Raw genomic sequence first — 17,453 nt, 5'->3', positions numbered from 1 at the left:
CATTTTAACATGACAGCTGTATTAGTGCATGTTAATGGTAGAAAAAGTTTCGAGGCCATACGAGGAAGCTATCGTCGATTCGTCATCAAACATGCATTGTTCCCTCTTGGAACCACAAGCCTTCTCGTTAGTTGCTCCAATTTGTGAGGGGGCGTGTGTCCAAACTTTCGTCGAACATGTCAATTTTTTTACCACGAATTCTTAGTGCCATGCCATAACATCAAGGAAGTTCCATGTATTTCTAATCATTTTTGAATTTTTGGGAATTTAAAAGCCATGGTACTCGATGTTTCTGTCCAAGGCGTGACACCAATATGTTTTAAAATTCCTTCCAATTTACTGCCCAGGGCATTAACTCACACGCGAGGATAGAAATGTGATTTTTCAAATCATTTTGGTTAGTTGTTATATGTAGTTCAAATTTGAATTACGGTCATTAAATGGCTAGAAAATCACTTAAATATCTTAAAAAGGTCAAATGATCCCTGAAAATTTCCAAATTTTAACTTCAAAGTTGTATTAGTCCATGTTAACGGTAGAAAAAGTTTGAAGGCCATAAGAGGAAGCTAGCACCGGTTCATCATCAAGCATGCATTGTTCCCACTCGGAACAATGAGTCTTCTAGTGAGATGCTCCGGTTTGTGAGGGGTGTGTGTCCAAACTTTCGTCAAACAGGCAAAAAAAATTACCACAACATCTGGGTGCCATGCCATTACGTCAAGCAAGGTTTCATGTATTTCTGATCATAATTGAATTTTTCAGAATTTAAAAGCTATGGCACTCAATGCTTGTGTCCAAGCGGTGACACCAATATGTTTGGAAATTCCTTCCAATTTACTGCACATGGAATTAACACGCACAGAAGTACACAAATATTATTTTTCAAACCGTTATGGTTAGTTATTGCATGTACATGTAGTTCAAATTTGAATTACAGTCATTAAATGGATAGAAATTCACTTAAATGTCTTAAAAACGTCAAATGACTGCTGAAAATTTCCGAATTTTAACATGACAGTTGTATTAGTGCACCCTAATGGTAGAAAATGTTTGAAGGCCATAAGCGGAAGCTACCACTGGTTCATCATCAAACATGCATTGCTCCCTCTCGGAACCACGAATCTTCTAGTGAGATTCTCCAGTTCGTGAGCGGTGTGTGTCCAAACTTTCGTGAAATAGGCCAAATTTCTACAACAGCATCTTGGTGCCATGCCATTAAATCAAGAAAGGTTTCATGTATTTCTGATCATTTTTGAACTTTCTGGAATGTAAAATCCATGGCACTCAATGCTTATGTCCAATTTTTGACACCAATTTTAAAATCCCACATAATTCGTTTACAGTCCTACAAGCAGCAATTTTGGCGTAAATGCTAGACCATCAGATACATACAGGTTGGTGACGAAAATACTAAATTTTTCCAACGGATGACTATTGAACGGCATAGACAGAATTCTACTGCCACTCATTCCCTTCCAGATGGTTCTCTTATTGATGATCATGAAGCTAAGGCTCAAGTTCTATCCCAAGCATTCAGAGCAAGACTTGGTGTATCTGTTGACCATGAAATGAAATTCAATTTGGATAGTCTTGTCCAATCTATAAGCAATCTTGGGGGTTTATCTGAACCGTTCACCAAAAAAAGAGATGGATGACATGGTTGCTAAAATGCCGATTGACAGGGCTCCGGGACCAGACAGACTCAATGGTTGTTTATTAAAAACTTGTTGGGATCTAATTGCGCCAGATTTCTATAAACTATGTAATAGTTTTTGGGAGGGCTCAATCTTTCTGGATTGTTTGAATGCCTCGTTGATCACACTTATTCCAAATAAGTTGAACCCCAATCCCGTAAATGATTACCGCCCCATATCTCTGTTGAACTGTTGCCTGAAACTTATTACAAAACTTCTTGCTGACCGTCTGCAGAAAGTTATTATGTCTTTGTTACATACGAACCAATATGGATTTATTAAAGGGTGAACAATTAACGATTGTCTCACATGGGCCTTGAGTACATTTTTCAGTGTGAGAAATCTGGTAATGATGTGATAATTGTCAAGTTAGATTTTGAAAAAGCGTTTGATTTGATTGAACATGATGTCATCCTAATGACATTAGAAAATCTAGGATTTGACTTAAAATGGAGGCACTGGATAAATTCTATACTTACTTCTGAACATTCTTCGGTTCTCTTAAATGGTACCCCTGGAAAGAGTTTTCATTGCAAGCATGGTGTACGTCAAGGGGACCCTCTGTCGCTGCTTTTATTTGCCCTGGCTGTGGATCTGTTGCATTACATAATTAATAATGAGTTTGCTGATGGTAGATTGTAGCTTCCGATCGCTCGATCTGGTACGTACCCTATTGTGCAATACATGGATGATACTATCATAATTATGCCAGCTTGTCTGATTCAACTTGCAAACCTTAAAGGTGTTCTAAATGATTTTTCCATCTCAATCAGGCTAAGGATCAACTTGAAATCTAATTCCTATCAATATTTCTGCTGAGAAGGCTTCCGATCTAGCTAATGTCTTCAGTTGTTCAGTGAGCTCTCTTCCATTTACTTATCTTGGATTACCACTCGGTACTACTAAACCTGCCATGACTGAGTTGATGCCCTTAATTGATTGGCTAGAGCGTCGCATCTCTAGTACCATGGCTCATATGTGTCATGGTCAGAAAATCACACTGATAAATTTGCTGGTATCCTCCATGATCACATTTGCGTCTTGCACTTTGGAGCTGCTAGTCAAATTCCCTGATACTTTTGACAAGATAGGGAGAAGATGTTTATGGGAAAAAATCTGAACATGGTGAGTCTTCTAACTCTTTAGTGGCTTGGAAAAGAGTGTGCTATCCCAAAGATAAGGGAGGTCTCAGAGTGATCAACATCAAAGTTCATAATCAAGCACTCCTCCTGAAATTCGTGGATAAATTTTACAATCATGCAGATCTCCAATGGGTTAAATTACTTTGGGAGTCATACTATACTAGTAATGTCCCTCATGCTGTTCCTAAGTGCGGTTCATTTTGGTGGCGGTCTATGGTTAAACTTATGCCTATCTACAGAGGAGTCGCCAAATATGAGGTACTAAATGGCTTACATGTATCCATGTGGCATGATAATTGGAATGGTCTAGTCCTCTCTGAAAATTTCTCCTCCTTGTATTCATATACCAAGACTTAAGATATCTCAGTTCACATGTACTATGAGACTAATGATTTGAGTCTAATATTCCATTTACCTTTGTCTCCCGAGGCCCTCAATGAGTTACACTCCATAGACAGTATAAAACCGCCACAAGTTCTTGAGACTGAAAGTACTGATCAATGGTCATACCCATGGGGACCTGTTTATTCGGCCAAAAAATTCTACATTCACTGTCATAGACAAATCACCTATCTGAAGCCTTTCAAATGGATATGGAAATCAAAACTCCAAATGAAACTAAAGGTGTTCATGTGGTTTCTTTTAGCCGATAGATTGAACACAAGGAACATGATGAAAAGACACTAGTGCAGGATGTTGCTAACGCGACACTACGATCAGAGACCCTTCGACAAAACTGTGTGCGATGCAATAATCGCAAATGGTGGTGTAAAAACCGTCAAAAAAGGTGCAAACATTTGTGATGGCAGACACATCAAACACGGTTCAGTTTTACTTGTGTGTGCGATGTTGGGCATACGGTTGATCCAGCAGAACTCTTTGCGATGAGGAAGAACAATAGAAACGGGCAGCCATGTCAATGTGTGTGCGATATACGGCATACAGTTCGCTCCGATGAACTATGTGCTATTGGGGAATGCAACAAAAACGGTCAGCCAGATCAAGGTGTGTGTGATATACAGCATACGGTTCACTCGGACAAACTATTTTCGATTAGGTAAGAGAACGGAAACAGTTCATCTTAACAAGATGTGTGTGATATGCGGCATCTGCGATCAGCCAAAAGAACACAAAAGATTCGTGTAAACCAGATGTGTGTGATATGCAGCAAACATCCCACTCGGATGAACTGTTTGCAATGTGAAATTTTAACACAGACGGTTACTATTGTAAGTTCGTGTGCGATTCTGTTCATACAAAAAACTTTGAAAAATGTAAACTAGTTGCTTGCAGTGGCTAGGAGTATCACACACGATGCGTCTGCGAGTACTCGTGTGCGATGATTAGTAAGTTACACATATGTTTCCTTATGTTAACATGTGTGTGAATTTGCAATGTGGACAGTTAATATGCAAATGCCTTCTAGACACCGGGCACACACTTAAACTCAAAGAACTGTGTACGATACTAATACTTTCGATGAAAATTTAAGAACTTGGCTAACATCATTTGAGTAACATATATATAGTGGTTACACTATTTGACAAAAGGAGGATCTTCGTAACACGGTTTTGACAACCATATGGTCCATATCTAGATACTTAACATAGTAACAACTATCACATTTTAAGAGGCTAACGGCCAACAACCATATGGTCCATATCTACATCCTTAACATAGTAACAGCTAGCACATTTTAAGAGGCTGAGGGCCAACAACCACAACTATCCGATGGAAGCAGCTTGATCATGGTGACTCGGCTTCTCGTCAATGAAAAGGAAGAGCCCTCCTGTGCCTTGATAGAGCATGAGTAGAACAGTGTATCCAATTTTCCAATATGGATGCATTGCCACGTCAAGCGAGAACTTGTTAATTTGAATGGTTCCATTTCTGCGGGAAATACAGTACCTTGCAATCACTTTGGCGTTATTAGCAGGCACAAGTGTAATTCGACCACGTCGGGAAATCGAACCAGGAACTGTTACAACGGGCAATTTCTATTGAAATGTAGAATAAAAACCAATTGTAACATATCGTTGAAGATATATATAATTTATGAGCATCAACATTAAAATAAGACTTTTTACCAGCATTTTGTGCACACAATTGGTCTTGTCAATGTGTGCACCATAGGTATAATTAATCCCATCCAAAATCCAGCGTTCATATGTTGTGTTATCTCTTTCAGATTATCAACAAAGTTTATGACATGCTTCAAGTCCATCCAGTGAAATTTGGTACGCTTAGTAAAATACAGATCGCTCGCTATGCATCCAACATATCCTGCTTAAAAGGTGGAAAGGTATTATTTATTCTGAACATGGCAGAAGAATATATAGTGTGCATAATTTGGTAAATAGAATTTGTTATTGCTTGGGAACAGAGTTAGAAAATGAAATCACAATTGGTTGCTTAAATAGTGATCAATTAGTCAGAACAAATACCTCGATTTTGCTAAGTAATATGACAGCATGGAGAAAGTTGAAAGGACACTAACCTCGATCAGACTTTGATCGGCTGATGACATTGGGGAAGTAAACATCCATGTTAGTTAGACCAGGTTGTGGTGGATGCACTAGAATTTTATTGCCAGCTTTCAGTTCATAACACTTAGAAATTTTTCTCCAAAGGTCCCCATTAAAATAGGAGTGACCATATTTATCAAGTTTTATGCTAAACGTCATTGTATGTCCATGTTGCATTGTCAATATGACATCCTGGGAGTCATCAACAAAGTAAAGCCCAAGATTTCCTTCTACTCCTGTTCTAGCAAAGCAAGTGATGTACTGCTTGAAATGAAAATTAAGATCATAAATTAGATATATTGAAATAACAGAGCAAGATGCAAATGTGGGAGTAACTGATAGAACAGATCAATATATAGATGAAAGCAAAGTACAAAAATATATAATTAAAAATAGATAATGTAACAAAGATTTGATGCAAATATATAGATAGTGTAGCAACAGACGGTATATGTTCACATAATTAGGCCATGCCGGCCGTGGTAGGTTGAGATTGAACATACCGAGCGCTCCCTGAGGTCATCCAGAATGGTGAGATAGAACTTCATTTCCGACTGGCCGCGACCACACTTTCCCGATTTGTGCTCGCACTGTGGACACATGAATGAACACCCACGAATTAGCTAGAACAAAAATGATTCCACGGAGATTTCCATTGGTTGATTAACAGCGACGGACGGACTGCGATAAGACATGAGTGAATGTTTCGCTAAGTTGATTACCTTCTCCATGAGAAAAATCCCCGAGCCAATCCCGCAGAAAACCCCAGTCGACCAGAGTCTAGAATGTCAGTGCAGATAGGTGGCAGAAAGTGGTACGGGCGAAATCCCGTGCCATTTGGAACGCGACCTCCGCCCGCCAACAACAGCGCCGTCGAGCTTAGGGTGGGCACCATGATAGAAGTTGATGAGGTGCAGAGTTGCCGAGGAGTCCGCGGTGAGTGGGTGGGGACGAAGGGGGCGACTATTTTCTTTTCCTTTTGCATGTGTGAGTGAACACACACGGTTCGCGGAGGCGACGAAGATGAATCGTGTGCGATAGTAAATCATCGAGATTGAATGGGAATCCAAATTTCCTTTGTCCTTTGTCCATGAGTTTTTTCTACGATGAACATAAACCTTGCTAATCACCGTGTTCAAATTTGGCACTTTTCCGAGTTCATTTACAATATTTAGGGGACTATGTGCATTTTCTAGGCATTAATGCACACAATTCAAATTCAAACAGTCGAAAAGGTGCATGAGAATGGTCTGGAAACCATGGTCGCACTATTTAGTAATTTCTCATGCCTTTTACAAGGAATGGGCAGATATTTCAAGGAAATGTGTGGCCTCACCATGCCCTGGTAAAAAAATGAGAATGTTTGTCTTATGTCGTCATGCACGCCATTCATAAATTGAACCATCACCTAGGAAATTTCATGGTTTCGAGGGGAATCACCAAGATTGAAGGGGGCAGGAATCCAAATTTCCTCCCTAGCTTGTCATTCAGTTTTTTCTACAATCAACATACCCCCTCGAATGCAACGTGCTCAAATTTGGCATTTTTCCAGGCTCATTTACCATATTAGGGGATTATGTTCATTTTCTAGGCATTAATCCACATAGTTCAAATTAAAAAATCGGTGCATGAACGGTGCACACGAACGGTCTGAAAAAACCATACTCGTGGTATTTAGTAAATTCTCAATCCTTTTACAGGGAACAGGTAGAGATTTCAAGGGAATGTGTGGCAATAGTTGTCGGCGTTCTGGGAACGGGGGTCTCCAGACTTGCCTGCCTGCGGCCTGCGGCGTGGCTCAAGTAGTGGCCCAGTACGGCCCATCTTCATCAGCGCATGACTCAAGACCCTTGCGAGGGGCCAAGCCTCGCGGGGCCGACAACACACGACTTCCTCAGGAACGGCCTCGCCAGGCAGGCTCGCGAGGAGGCGGAGAGATCAAGGCAGGGTACCTCGCGAGGTGCTCGTGATGCAAGCCATGACGATCGAGACCGGGTAGGCGCCAGGCGGGCGCCGGCCTCTGCAGTGTCCTTGTTTCCTCTTTGGTGCAAAGGGGGCAAGCACAGGCGTGGAGTACTGAGGCATCAGGAAAATGTTGCCATTTTAGTGCAATGAGACCAAGACCAGCAGAGCGGCAGGATGGAGGTCACCTTGGAGCCCAAGACACCGTCATCGCCAGTGCCTTTGGCAGCCGAAGACCAACTTTAGTCAGGATAACTTGTACTAGATGTTCCCCTTCAAAATGGTCGTTGTTGGCGCCCTTCCCGCTCAATATTTGGGAACAGGACCAGGGCCTCTATAAATAGAGCTAGCCACCATAGTAGAGGGCATCTGGAGATCTCATAGAGTCCTAATCAGAGAGAGAGGCGATCGAACTCACCCAAGCAGCTCATCGCACCAGCTCAAGAACACCTCTCGCGAGGCTGTTCCCCCCTTGTACTATTCTTCATCAGCCCCTGAGGCAATCCACCACACCACACACTGGAGTAGGGTATTACACCACAACGGTGGCCCGAACCAGTATAAATCTCGTGTCCCTTGTGTTGTTCATCGTTCTAGCTTAGATTTTCGCGAGGCGACCTGACGTAGATCGGTAGGGGAAAGATCTTCGTGCGCACCCCAGAGTTCGAATCTTAAGGGTCTGCCGGAACCCAACATCCGACATTTGGCGCGCCAGGTAGGCGTCCGCCGGAATCTTCCTCCTTCCGTCCCGCGTTCCGCCGCTCCACCGCCTCCATGTCTGGCGACCCGACGGCCAACTCTAACCACTGGGCGGCATGGCCTTCCCATGCTGTGCCACCTGCCCAAGGTGACCTCAACTCCGCACCTCAGGCAGCCCGCACCTCGCAGAGCGCTGCAGGGCGTGGGCGACGCGGCCAGGCGTCGCCTGCCCTCACTTCACGGCAGGTACGGTCGGCAGCGAGGGCCTCAAGCCATGCTGCGGCCACGACGCCGCACACCCGACGGGAGCAGACGAACATGAAGGTCGCGCTCACGGTGGCACGAGAGCTGCTGTGGTGCAGACAGCCAGAAAGCGGCCACGACGTGCTGCTGGAGCACGTCGCCGAGCTCCTGGATGCCGCTGCTTTAGGGGCTCCCCCGTTCTGCGTCCGGCTTCCACCCCAGGCCCCGGGCAGATCACGAGGCGGACCAATCCGAGCCCACGCGCCCCCGGGCGCACCTCAAGGCTTCATCAACACCGGCCTGGCCATCAGCGCTGGGCAGCAAGCTGCACCGGCACCGCCCCTGGTCAGCGAGGGCATGCGCATCGCTGCCTATGGTCCTAGCTGGCCGCCGCCCTACCGTCCCCAAGATGGAGCTTCAAGTCGAACAGCATGGCGCGCGGAGCACTACGGCGAGGCCTTTGGGGAGGTGACTCCGGAGGCCTATGTGCCCCACATGGTGGATCGAGGGTACGCACTAGAGGAGGACCACGGCTCGTTCCTTAGGCCAGGCTGGGAGGAAGAGGCGCCAGAGGCTGAGCTCTTTCAAGAGCCTCATGGAAGCCTCGACAATAGTGTCGGCGGCAGCAACTACCGGGTACCGCTAATTCCTCAGGAGCAAGCTTATGCTAACCATGGGTTGCAGGAGGTTCAGGTCGCGGCAGCGGATGGCTGCCCCAGTGCAGCAACCTCCCTCCCCTCGGGAGGAGGGCACTGGGGGCAGCAGGAGAGGGGTCGGGAGCCAGGCTCCTCCCCACGGCATGTAGAGCAAGGCGTTCTTCGGAGGTAGGCCCTCTGCCGGGGAGGTGCCCAGGGCCTGCCCCCAGCAGAGGACCCGTGGTCGTCGGGGGAACCGCTGGCATCCCCTTTTCCCCATTGGCGTCATCCTAGTTTACGGTCGCCGTCGATGGTGGTCAAGGGTGGCGCAAGGCGGGGCTCATCTGGCGATATGAAGCAAGGCCAGTACCTGTGAAGAAGGCCTAGTGCCTGTGAAGCTCGCCGCCCGTGACACTCTCACGTAATAATGAGCTGGGGCTGTACACGCCCCGGAGTCTCCGGAGAGCCGCCCTCGGGCATTGGGGGCTCCCTCCCACGCCCAGTGGCATCACTTAGCCCCGCGCTGATGAGAAGACGTCGAAGACTATACTAGGTGTCGGACGCGGCCTTTTGCTCTTGCTTCTTTTCGTGTGAACAAGCTTTCTCGTTTCGGATCTAAGTTGAAGTCGAATTTGTGATTGTGTGTGCAGGGAGGGGTGTTGTGTCTTATTCGTGTGCTTTCTCGTGCTCCGATTTCTGTTCAAAGCTGGAATTCACACTAGCTGCCTCCCTCTCGCGGGCCCCTCGCGAGTAGGGCAGGGCCTAGCATCTGCGCCCGCTGTCCCGCGGCCGACGTTCACTCCAGCCAGGCTCTCGCCGCATGGTTAAATGGGACCCTCATGAGGCCCTCGGATGGACACTGCGAGCCCACTCTAGGCTCGCCAAGACGAAGGTAAAACCACGGCAACCTACTCATCACGAAAATCATGGCATCATGCAGGCGCCCATCCGATGAAGATCTCAACAACAAGTAGGCAACAATCTTTTTACATGAGGGGCTTCCCCTCCCAAAATGCTCTCACAACCTTTAGGGCCATGCCCGAGTCTCTTCCTGCACAGGACAAACAGCAGGGGAAGCGCGGGTCAATCAGACATGTCGCTCACCGCATCCCCCAAGGCGTCCCCGAAGGCGTCGCTGGCACCGCCGTCGTCGCCGCCAGCCTCTTCATCGCTGTTGTTGGCACCATCTTCACCACCGTTCACCACGTCGCCTTCATCAGCAGCAACGGTCACCCTGTCGTCATCAGAGGTGAAGGCCCAGACGAGCGCATCCACATTGTCCTCCACCCACCGTGCTAGATCGCCTCGGACGGCCTCAGGCACCGAGGGGATGGAGGCATCAAAGTCGAAGAGGGGGTCGATGTTCTGGAGATGGCTGAAGACGCGGGAGAATGCCCGCGCGAGCAGGCCGCGGCTCCGTTCCTCCACCAGCTGGCGAGACCTCTCAGAGCGGTTCTCCAAATGCGTCACCACATCAGTGAAGAACCGGAGATTGCCGACGTAGTTGGTCACATGCGGCTCCTCAGCAACTGCCTCGCTGATGTTGCCCAAGGCTGCATTAGCCCTTTCCCTGAGCATCCGGAGCATGGGATCGTGCATGTGTTCCAACGTCTGTCGCTGGCGTATCTCGTCCGCATTCCGCTGCGCGACGGCCTCGGCATCATCAACCCGCCATTGAAGAAGAAGCAGTTCGGCACGGGAGGAGGCCAGCTCAGCCTGCGCCGAGCTTAGTGCGACAGCGGTGGCCTCGACCCGCTGAGTGGCTTCAATCAGCCTGGTCCTGAGGGCAGCGGTCCTGCCCGCGGCTCCAGCCTTGATAAACTCTAGCCGCTCTTCATATCCGCGCTCAAGGCCGGTGCGAGCCTCCACCACGCGATGGTCAATCTCCTCCTAGATCCGGGCCTCTCGCACATCGACATCGTCCTCCGCTTGGGTGACCTGGCGCTCCCTCGTCTCCAACCGCTCCAGACCGAGGTTGCGCTCGGCAGCCTCCAATGTCAGCGCTTCCTCACGCCTCCGGAGCTCCTCCTCTCTGGTGGGCCCCCCTTTCAGCAACGCAATAGCGGCTCGGCGCAGCTCCGCCTGCTGCTCTAGGGAGTTGCACCAGTCTTGGAGCTCCCACGCGTGCTCTTCTGCAGCCTCACATCAACGATCTGCTTCCTGAGCCTCCTCGATAGCTCGGGCACAGGCCTTCCGAGAGGCTGCCAGGGATGCCTCGGCCTTGGCGTTTTCGAGATCACGCTGGTGGCGCGCGAGACCAACAGTCGCCTTCAGCTTGCGTCACTCCTCGACCAGCCTCAAGCCTTCAGCTTCGAGACGCGCGTCTTCGCCCGCCAGCTCTGCGCCAAGCTGGCTCACTGCATCGGCCGCCCTATAGAGGAACTCTTGGTGGATGGCACTGCGCTCCCGCGCACGCCCAAGCACGTTGTCAACATCATCCTCCGCCATCGATCGCTGGGCGGGCCCCGCAAGGGACCCGGCCAGGCATCAATCCACCTCTCGCTGAGGACCCGAAGATCAATTTCAGCCACTCGCCGCCTATGATCAGTGGAGGAGCTCGGGGCAAGCTGGTTGTGCCCAAGGAGAGCTCATGAGGGAAGAGCGGCGCGCCGACAGGTTCAAGGCGTGCCGCAGGCCGGCCTGCCTCTCCAGCCGAGCTTGCACCAAGGGTGGCACGCAGACTCGGGACAATCAAGGTCGATGATGGAGGAGAAGCATGTGGGAGCGGCTCCTCGGCTGGCTCTCCGGGCTCGTCAGGAGAGATCCTGAAAGGCCACAGTCAGCAAAGGGAGCGGCAAGCAAGGAACTACAAGAAGGAGGGACTTACTCATCCATGGCGAAGTACTTCCTGTGCTTCAATGGGCGGAACGGGAGATCTTCACCACTAGAAGCCTCCTTCCTCTTGCGGAGGGCCTCGAAATCTATGCGGAACCGGCCCAAGCTCGCGACGTGAGGGCTGGCGCGTGGCATAGTAGCCGAGGCATCAAGACGTCCTACATCAGGGGCAGCAGCCTGAGAGGAGCGGTCAGGTGCCACCCCTTGGTGGCCTGCCGAGGCCTCGGGGGCTTCGGCCTCAGGAGCCGCAAGTCGCGCCCTCTCATCAGCCACCACCTCGAGAGGGGCTCCGTAAGCTCTGGAGGGTGACGCCTCGGGAGCCCCGCGCGACATCAGCACCACGACATCAGGCCCCCCAGCTCCTGCTAATGCTTGCTTCCCAGCATCGAATCCTGAGGCAAGGTCGGCACGAGCAACTGGGGGAAGGACTACGGCGACCGGGTTCTCGCGGGGCCCCGCAAGGCCAGCCTGGCACAGCCCCCATTCGTCGAAGCGGGTCATTTGCCTCACAAAATTGACCCTGTTTGTGCAAAAATACAACAGGGCCCCCCCATGACCAACGCTGCTAGGAGAGGGGTCGCCAGTCAGGACCTGCAGCACCTTCTTCAGCGTCTCTGGCGCGAGATCCCCTTCCTGGAGCCTCATACGGTCCTGACGACTGGAGTAAGCCCACATTGGGCGGGAATGGCGCTAGAGAGGAGTGATGCGGCGCCGGAGGAACTCCTTCACCACCTTGGGCGCCGTCACTCCGAGCTCCCTCAGCCTCTCGAAGTGATGCCAGGTGAAAGCAAGCTGGGGGCTCGTAAGTTCCTCATGACCCCAACCAGGATTGGGAATAGCAGGCAGCGTCGGGTGCGTGACCAGGGGGCTGGGCACCCCAACGTCCACATACAGCCACCGCTCCCGGAACCTGCTCGCAGAAGGTGGGAGGCCAAAGTCGACCCCCGAGGCGGCCGTCTCCGGCACGGCCTGGAAGCTCACGCATCCCGAACACCGTGAAGGGTCAGACAAGCACAGAGAGAAGAAGTGGTGCAGAAGGGCAACGGAAGGAGGAATCCCCACCATGGCCTCGCAGACGAAGGCGAAGACGGCAAGCAGAGTAATGGATTGGGGGCCAAGATGCATCATGTGGATCTGATAATGGGAGAGCACTGCATTGAAGAAATCAGAAAAGGGGGGAACCAGGCCCGCCTATAGGGTGTCGGCAAAGAATCGTACCTCCGTGACGATCCTGTCGAAGGAGGCGTGGGACACGGGCCAAACCGTCATCTTCCCGCACTCATTGAAGCTGGAGGCAAGCGCGGAGCAGACCTTCTCCAGGGCTTCCAGATTAAGTATGAGTGACTTGTCGACGGCGGGAGCAGCTACTGGAGGCACGCTGGACAAAGGCGCAGGTTTCTTCACCTTGTCCTTTTTCTTTGGCGCCATGGCAATGGTAAGGGGAAGAACTCAAGATGGATTGGAGGCGGAAGCAGAGGCTCGAGGAGGAAAAGGGAACAAGAAGCGCACAGGCAGCAAAGGGAGGATAACTGTGTACAAGCCTCGTGGCCGCCTAGCCAGGCGCATAATGAGGGAGCATGGGGAAGCGGAGGCGCCCATGTCCAATCAACTGCACGCGGCACCCAAGGCCGCAGGTTGATGGGGCCCACGGCGCTCCGCACTTGCCCCTTCGCTTCTCCGCTAAGCCAAGTACGAGCGCGCCTTGGGCCCGGGGCCTACTGTCGGCGTTCTGGGAACGGGGGTCCCCAGACTTGCCTGCATGCGGCCTGCGGCGTGGCTCAAGTAGTGGCCCAGTACGGCCCATCTTCATCAGCGCAAGACTCAAGACCCTCGCAAGGGGCCAAGCCTCGCGGGGCGGACGACACACGACTTCCTCATGAACGGCCTCGCCAGGCAGGCTCACGAGGCGGCGGAGAGATCAAGGAAGGGTACCTCATGAGGTGCTCGTGACGCAAGCCATGACGATCGAGACCGGCCGGGCGCCAGGCGGGCGCCGGCCTGCGCAGTGTCCTTGTTTCCTCTTTGGTGCGAAGGGGGCAAGCACAGGCGTGGAGTACCGAGGCATCAGGCAAAGGTTGCCATTTCAGTGAGGGACCAAGACAAGCAGAGCGGCAGGATGGAGGTCACCGTGGAGCCCAAGACGGTGTCATCGCCAGTGCCTTTGGCAGCCGAAGACCAACTTTAGTCAGGATAACTTGTACTAGATGTTCCCCTTCAAAATGGTCGTTGTTGGCGCCCTTCCCGCTCAATATTTGGGAACAGGACTAGGGCCTCTATAAATAGAGCTAGCCACCACAGTAGAGGGCATCTGGAGATCTCATAGAGTCCTAATCAGAGAGAGAGGTGATCAAACTCACCCAAGCAGCTCATCGCACCAGCTCAAGAACACCTCTCGCGAGGCTGTTCCCCCCTTGTACTGTTCTTCATCAGCCCCTGAGGCAATCCACCACACCACACACTGGAGTAGGGTATTACACCACAACGGTGGCCCGTACCAGTATAAATCTCGTGTCCCTTGTGTCGTTCATCGTTCTAGCTTAGATTTTTGTGAGGCGATCGGACGTAGATCGGTAGGGGAAAGATCTTCGTGCGCACCCCAGAGTTCGAACCTTAAGGGTCTGCCGGAACCCAACATCTGACAATAGTCAACCAAAATGCCTCATTTACTGGGTTAGCAACTATAGAAAAATGAAATACGTGCTTGAAAAACATGATGCAGGGCATGGTGCCATCATGGTATGGCCTCACGGTGCCATGGTTAAAAGCTGAGAAGGTTTGATTAATGTCGTCATGCACGCCCTTCACAAATCAAACCATCACCGAGGAAGTTCCATGCCTTCGAGAGGGAAATCACCAAGATTGAAGGGGACTCCAAATTTCCATCCTAGTTTGTCATTCAGTTTTTTCCAACGATCAGCATGCTGCCTCAGATGCAACGTGTTCAAATTTGACATTTTTTCGGGCTCATTTACCATATTTAGGGGATTATTTGCATTTTCTAGGCATTAATGCACATAATTCAAACTCAAACAATCGGTGCATGAAAAGGTGCACAAGAACGGTTTAGAAAACCATCCTCGTGCTATTTAGTACATTCTCATGCCTTTTACAAGGAATGGGCAGATATTTCAAGGAAATGTGTGGCAATAGTCAACCATAAACGCGTCGTTTACTGGGTTAACAACTATACAAAAATGAAATACATGCTTGGAAAACATGACGCCTGGTGTGGTGCCATGGTCTGGCCTCACCGTGCCCTAGTAAAAATTTGAGAATGTTTTCCTTATGTCGTCATGCACGCCTTTCATAAATCAAACCGTCACTGAGGAAGTTCCATGGTTTCGAGGGGGAAATCACCAAGATTGAAGGGGGTCCAAATTTCCTTTGTCCTTTGTCCATGAGTTTTTTTCTACGATGAACATACACCCTGCAAATCACCACATTCAAATTTGACACTTTTCCGGGTTCATTTACCATATTTAGGGGATTATTTGCATTCTCTAGGCATTAATGCACATAATTCAAATTTGAACAATTAGTGCATGAAAAGGTGCACAAGAATGGTCTGGAAACCCATCCTCGCGCCATTTAGTAAATTCTCATGCCTTTTACAAGGAATGGACAGATATTTCAAGGAAATATGTGGCAATAGTCAACCATAAACGCGTCATTTACTGGGTTAACAACTATGCAAAAAATGAAATAAATGCTTGAAAAACATGACGGCTGGTGTGGTGCCATGGTATGGCCTCACCATGCCCTGGTAAAAAATTGAGAAGGTTTTCCTTATGTCATCATGCACGCCTTTCATAAATCAAACCATCACCGATGAAGTTTCATGGTTTCGAGAGGGAAATCACCAAGATTGAAGGGGGGTCCAAATTTCCTTTGTCCTTTGTCCATGACTTTTTTTCTACGATGAACATACACCCTGCAAATCACCACGTTCAAATTTGACACTTTTCCGGCTACATTTACCTTATTTAGGGGATTATGTGCATTTTCTAGGCATTGATGCACATAATTCAAGTTCAAACAATCGGTGCATGAAAGGGTGCACAAGAACGGTCTAGAAAACGATGCTCGTGCCATTTAGTAAATTCTCGTTCCTTTTACAAGGAATGGACAGATATTTCGATGAAATGTGTGGCAATAGTCAACCACAAACGTTTGTTTATTGGGTTTTCAACTATAGAAAAAATTAAATAAATGTTTGAAAAACATGACGCCTGGCATGGTGCCATGGTATGACCTCACCATGCCCTGGTGAAACTTTGAGAAGGTTTGGCTTATGTCGTCATACACGCCCTTCATAAATCGAACCATTGTCGGGGAAGTTCCATGCTTTCGAGAGGGAAATCGCCAAAATTGAAGGGGAATCCAAATTTCCTTTGTTCTTTTCCCTAGAGTTTTTTTTCTACGAAGAACATACACCCTGCAAATCACCGTGTTCAAATTTGGCATTTTTCCGGGCTCATTTACCATATTTAAGGGATTATGTGCATTTTCTAGGCATTTGGCGCATATAAATCCAATCCAGCTACAGCTGCACGGATGTGATGTGAGGGACGTGGATTGTCGTTCGATCATGGCGCATCCTATGGTGCACACACGCAATCCGCATGCCTGGGGTTCCGGCCAATCATAACGCAACACACAATAGCCTCAGCGCACACTGTTTCCGGAAGCGACCGAGATGAACCGTGTGCGATAATGAATGAGCAAAATTGTAAGGGAAGCCAAATTTCCTTTGTCGTTTGTCATTCAGCTCTTAAAAACCACCGCACTGTACGGCTGCCCGGCCCCTCCGACCCAGAGCTCTCTCCAAGCGTCGTTCATGGCACAGCAGCGCACAGTAACTGGTAAGGAAGTGATGGCATCCCGCCGCGCCATGTTCCTCGCCGCCCGCGACCGCACACATGGTAAGGAAGCGACGGCATCTCTCCACACCGAGTTCATCGCCGCCGGCGGACACACAGTTACATGGGCGGACTTTGAGGCTGCCATGGCCGAATGGGCGGTGGATCTAGAGGCGGCCAAAGCCGCACAAGAGATCGGAAAAGGCAGAAAGCAGTTAAGAAAAGAGAGTCCCGCCTCCGCAAGAAAGAAGAGGCCGCATGCCGTGGTGAGGAGAGCTTGGCGGAGGTCGAAGCATGGTTGGCCTCCGCCTACAAGGCCGGGGAGGAGAATGCCGGCGTCTGGCCAGCATGCCCCGATGGCGGCATGTGAGAAGTAGTTTAAGTTTGTAGTATTAGACCAAATTACCAGTAGTACTTTAAGTTTGTAGTATTAACGTACAATGTCGGTAAGAGCATCCTTTGAGGGCTTTGAGCGTTGATTAGCATGTGTGACCGTGTGCGCTTTTTATGTTAATCATTAGAAGATCACAAAACACACGGTTTCTATGTCGTACCCATGTGCGTTTTTTGCGTTAATGATCCATAAGTCTGTTACATGTGCGATGGTTCCTAATAAACCAGGCGTACCATTGACCAAAAAAATCGACTACACGTGTACATTTTTTTGGAGACGGGAACTGCCAATTTTCTGTTTTCTCGCACACGAGTATTTTATGCACTTTGTCTCCGTTGTGTGTTTCCCTCGCCCAAGTTTGAAGTTTCGCGACAAAATTTTCATTAGGCGCGCGATTTCAGAATTTATTCCCCTAACCACATCCCCACCCATCAAATTTCCTCAGTATGTCCCCGCCCACCTCCC

The sequence above is a fragment of the Triticum dicoccoides genome, chromosome 3B (assembly GCF_002162155.2).
Source record: "Triticum dicoccoides isolate Atlit2015 ecotype Zavitan chromosome 3B, WEW_v2.0, whole genome shotgun sequence".
NCBI lineage: Eukaryota > Viridiplantae > Streptophyta > Magnoliopsida > Poales > Poaceae > Triticum > Triticum dicoccoides.
Note: the sequence above shows the minus strand (reverse complement) of the source record.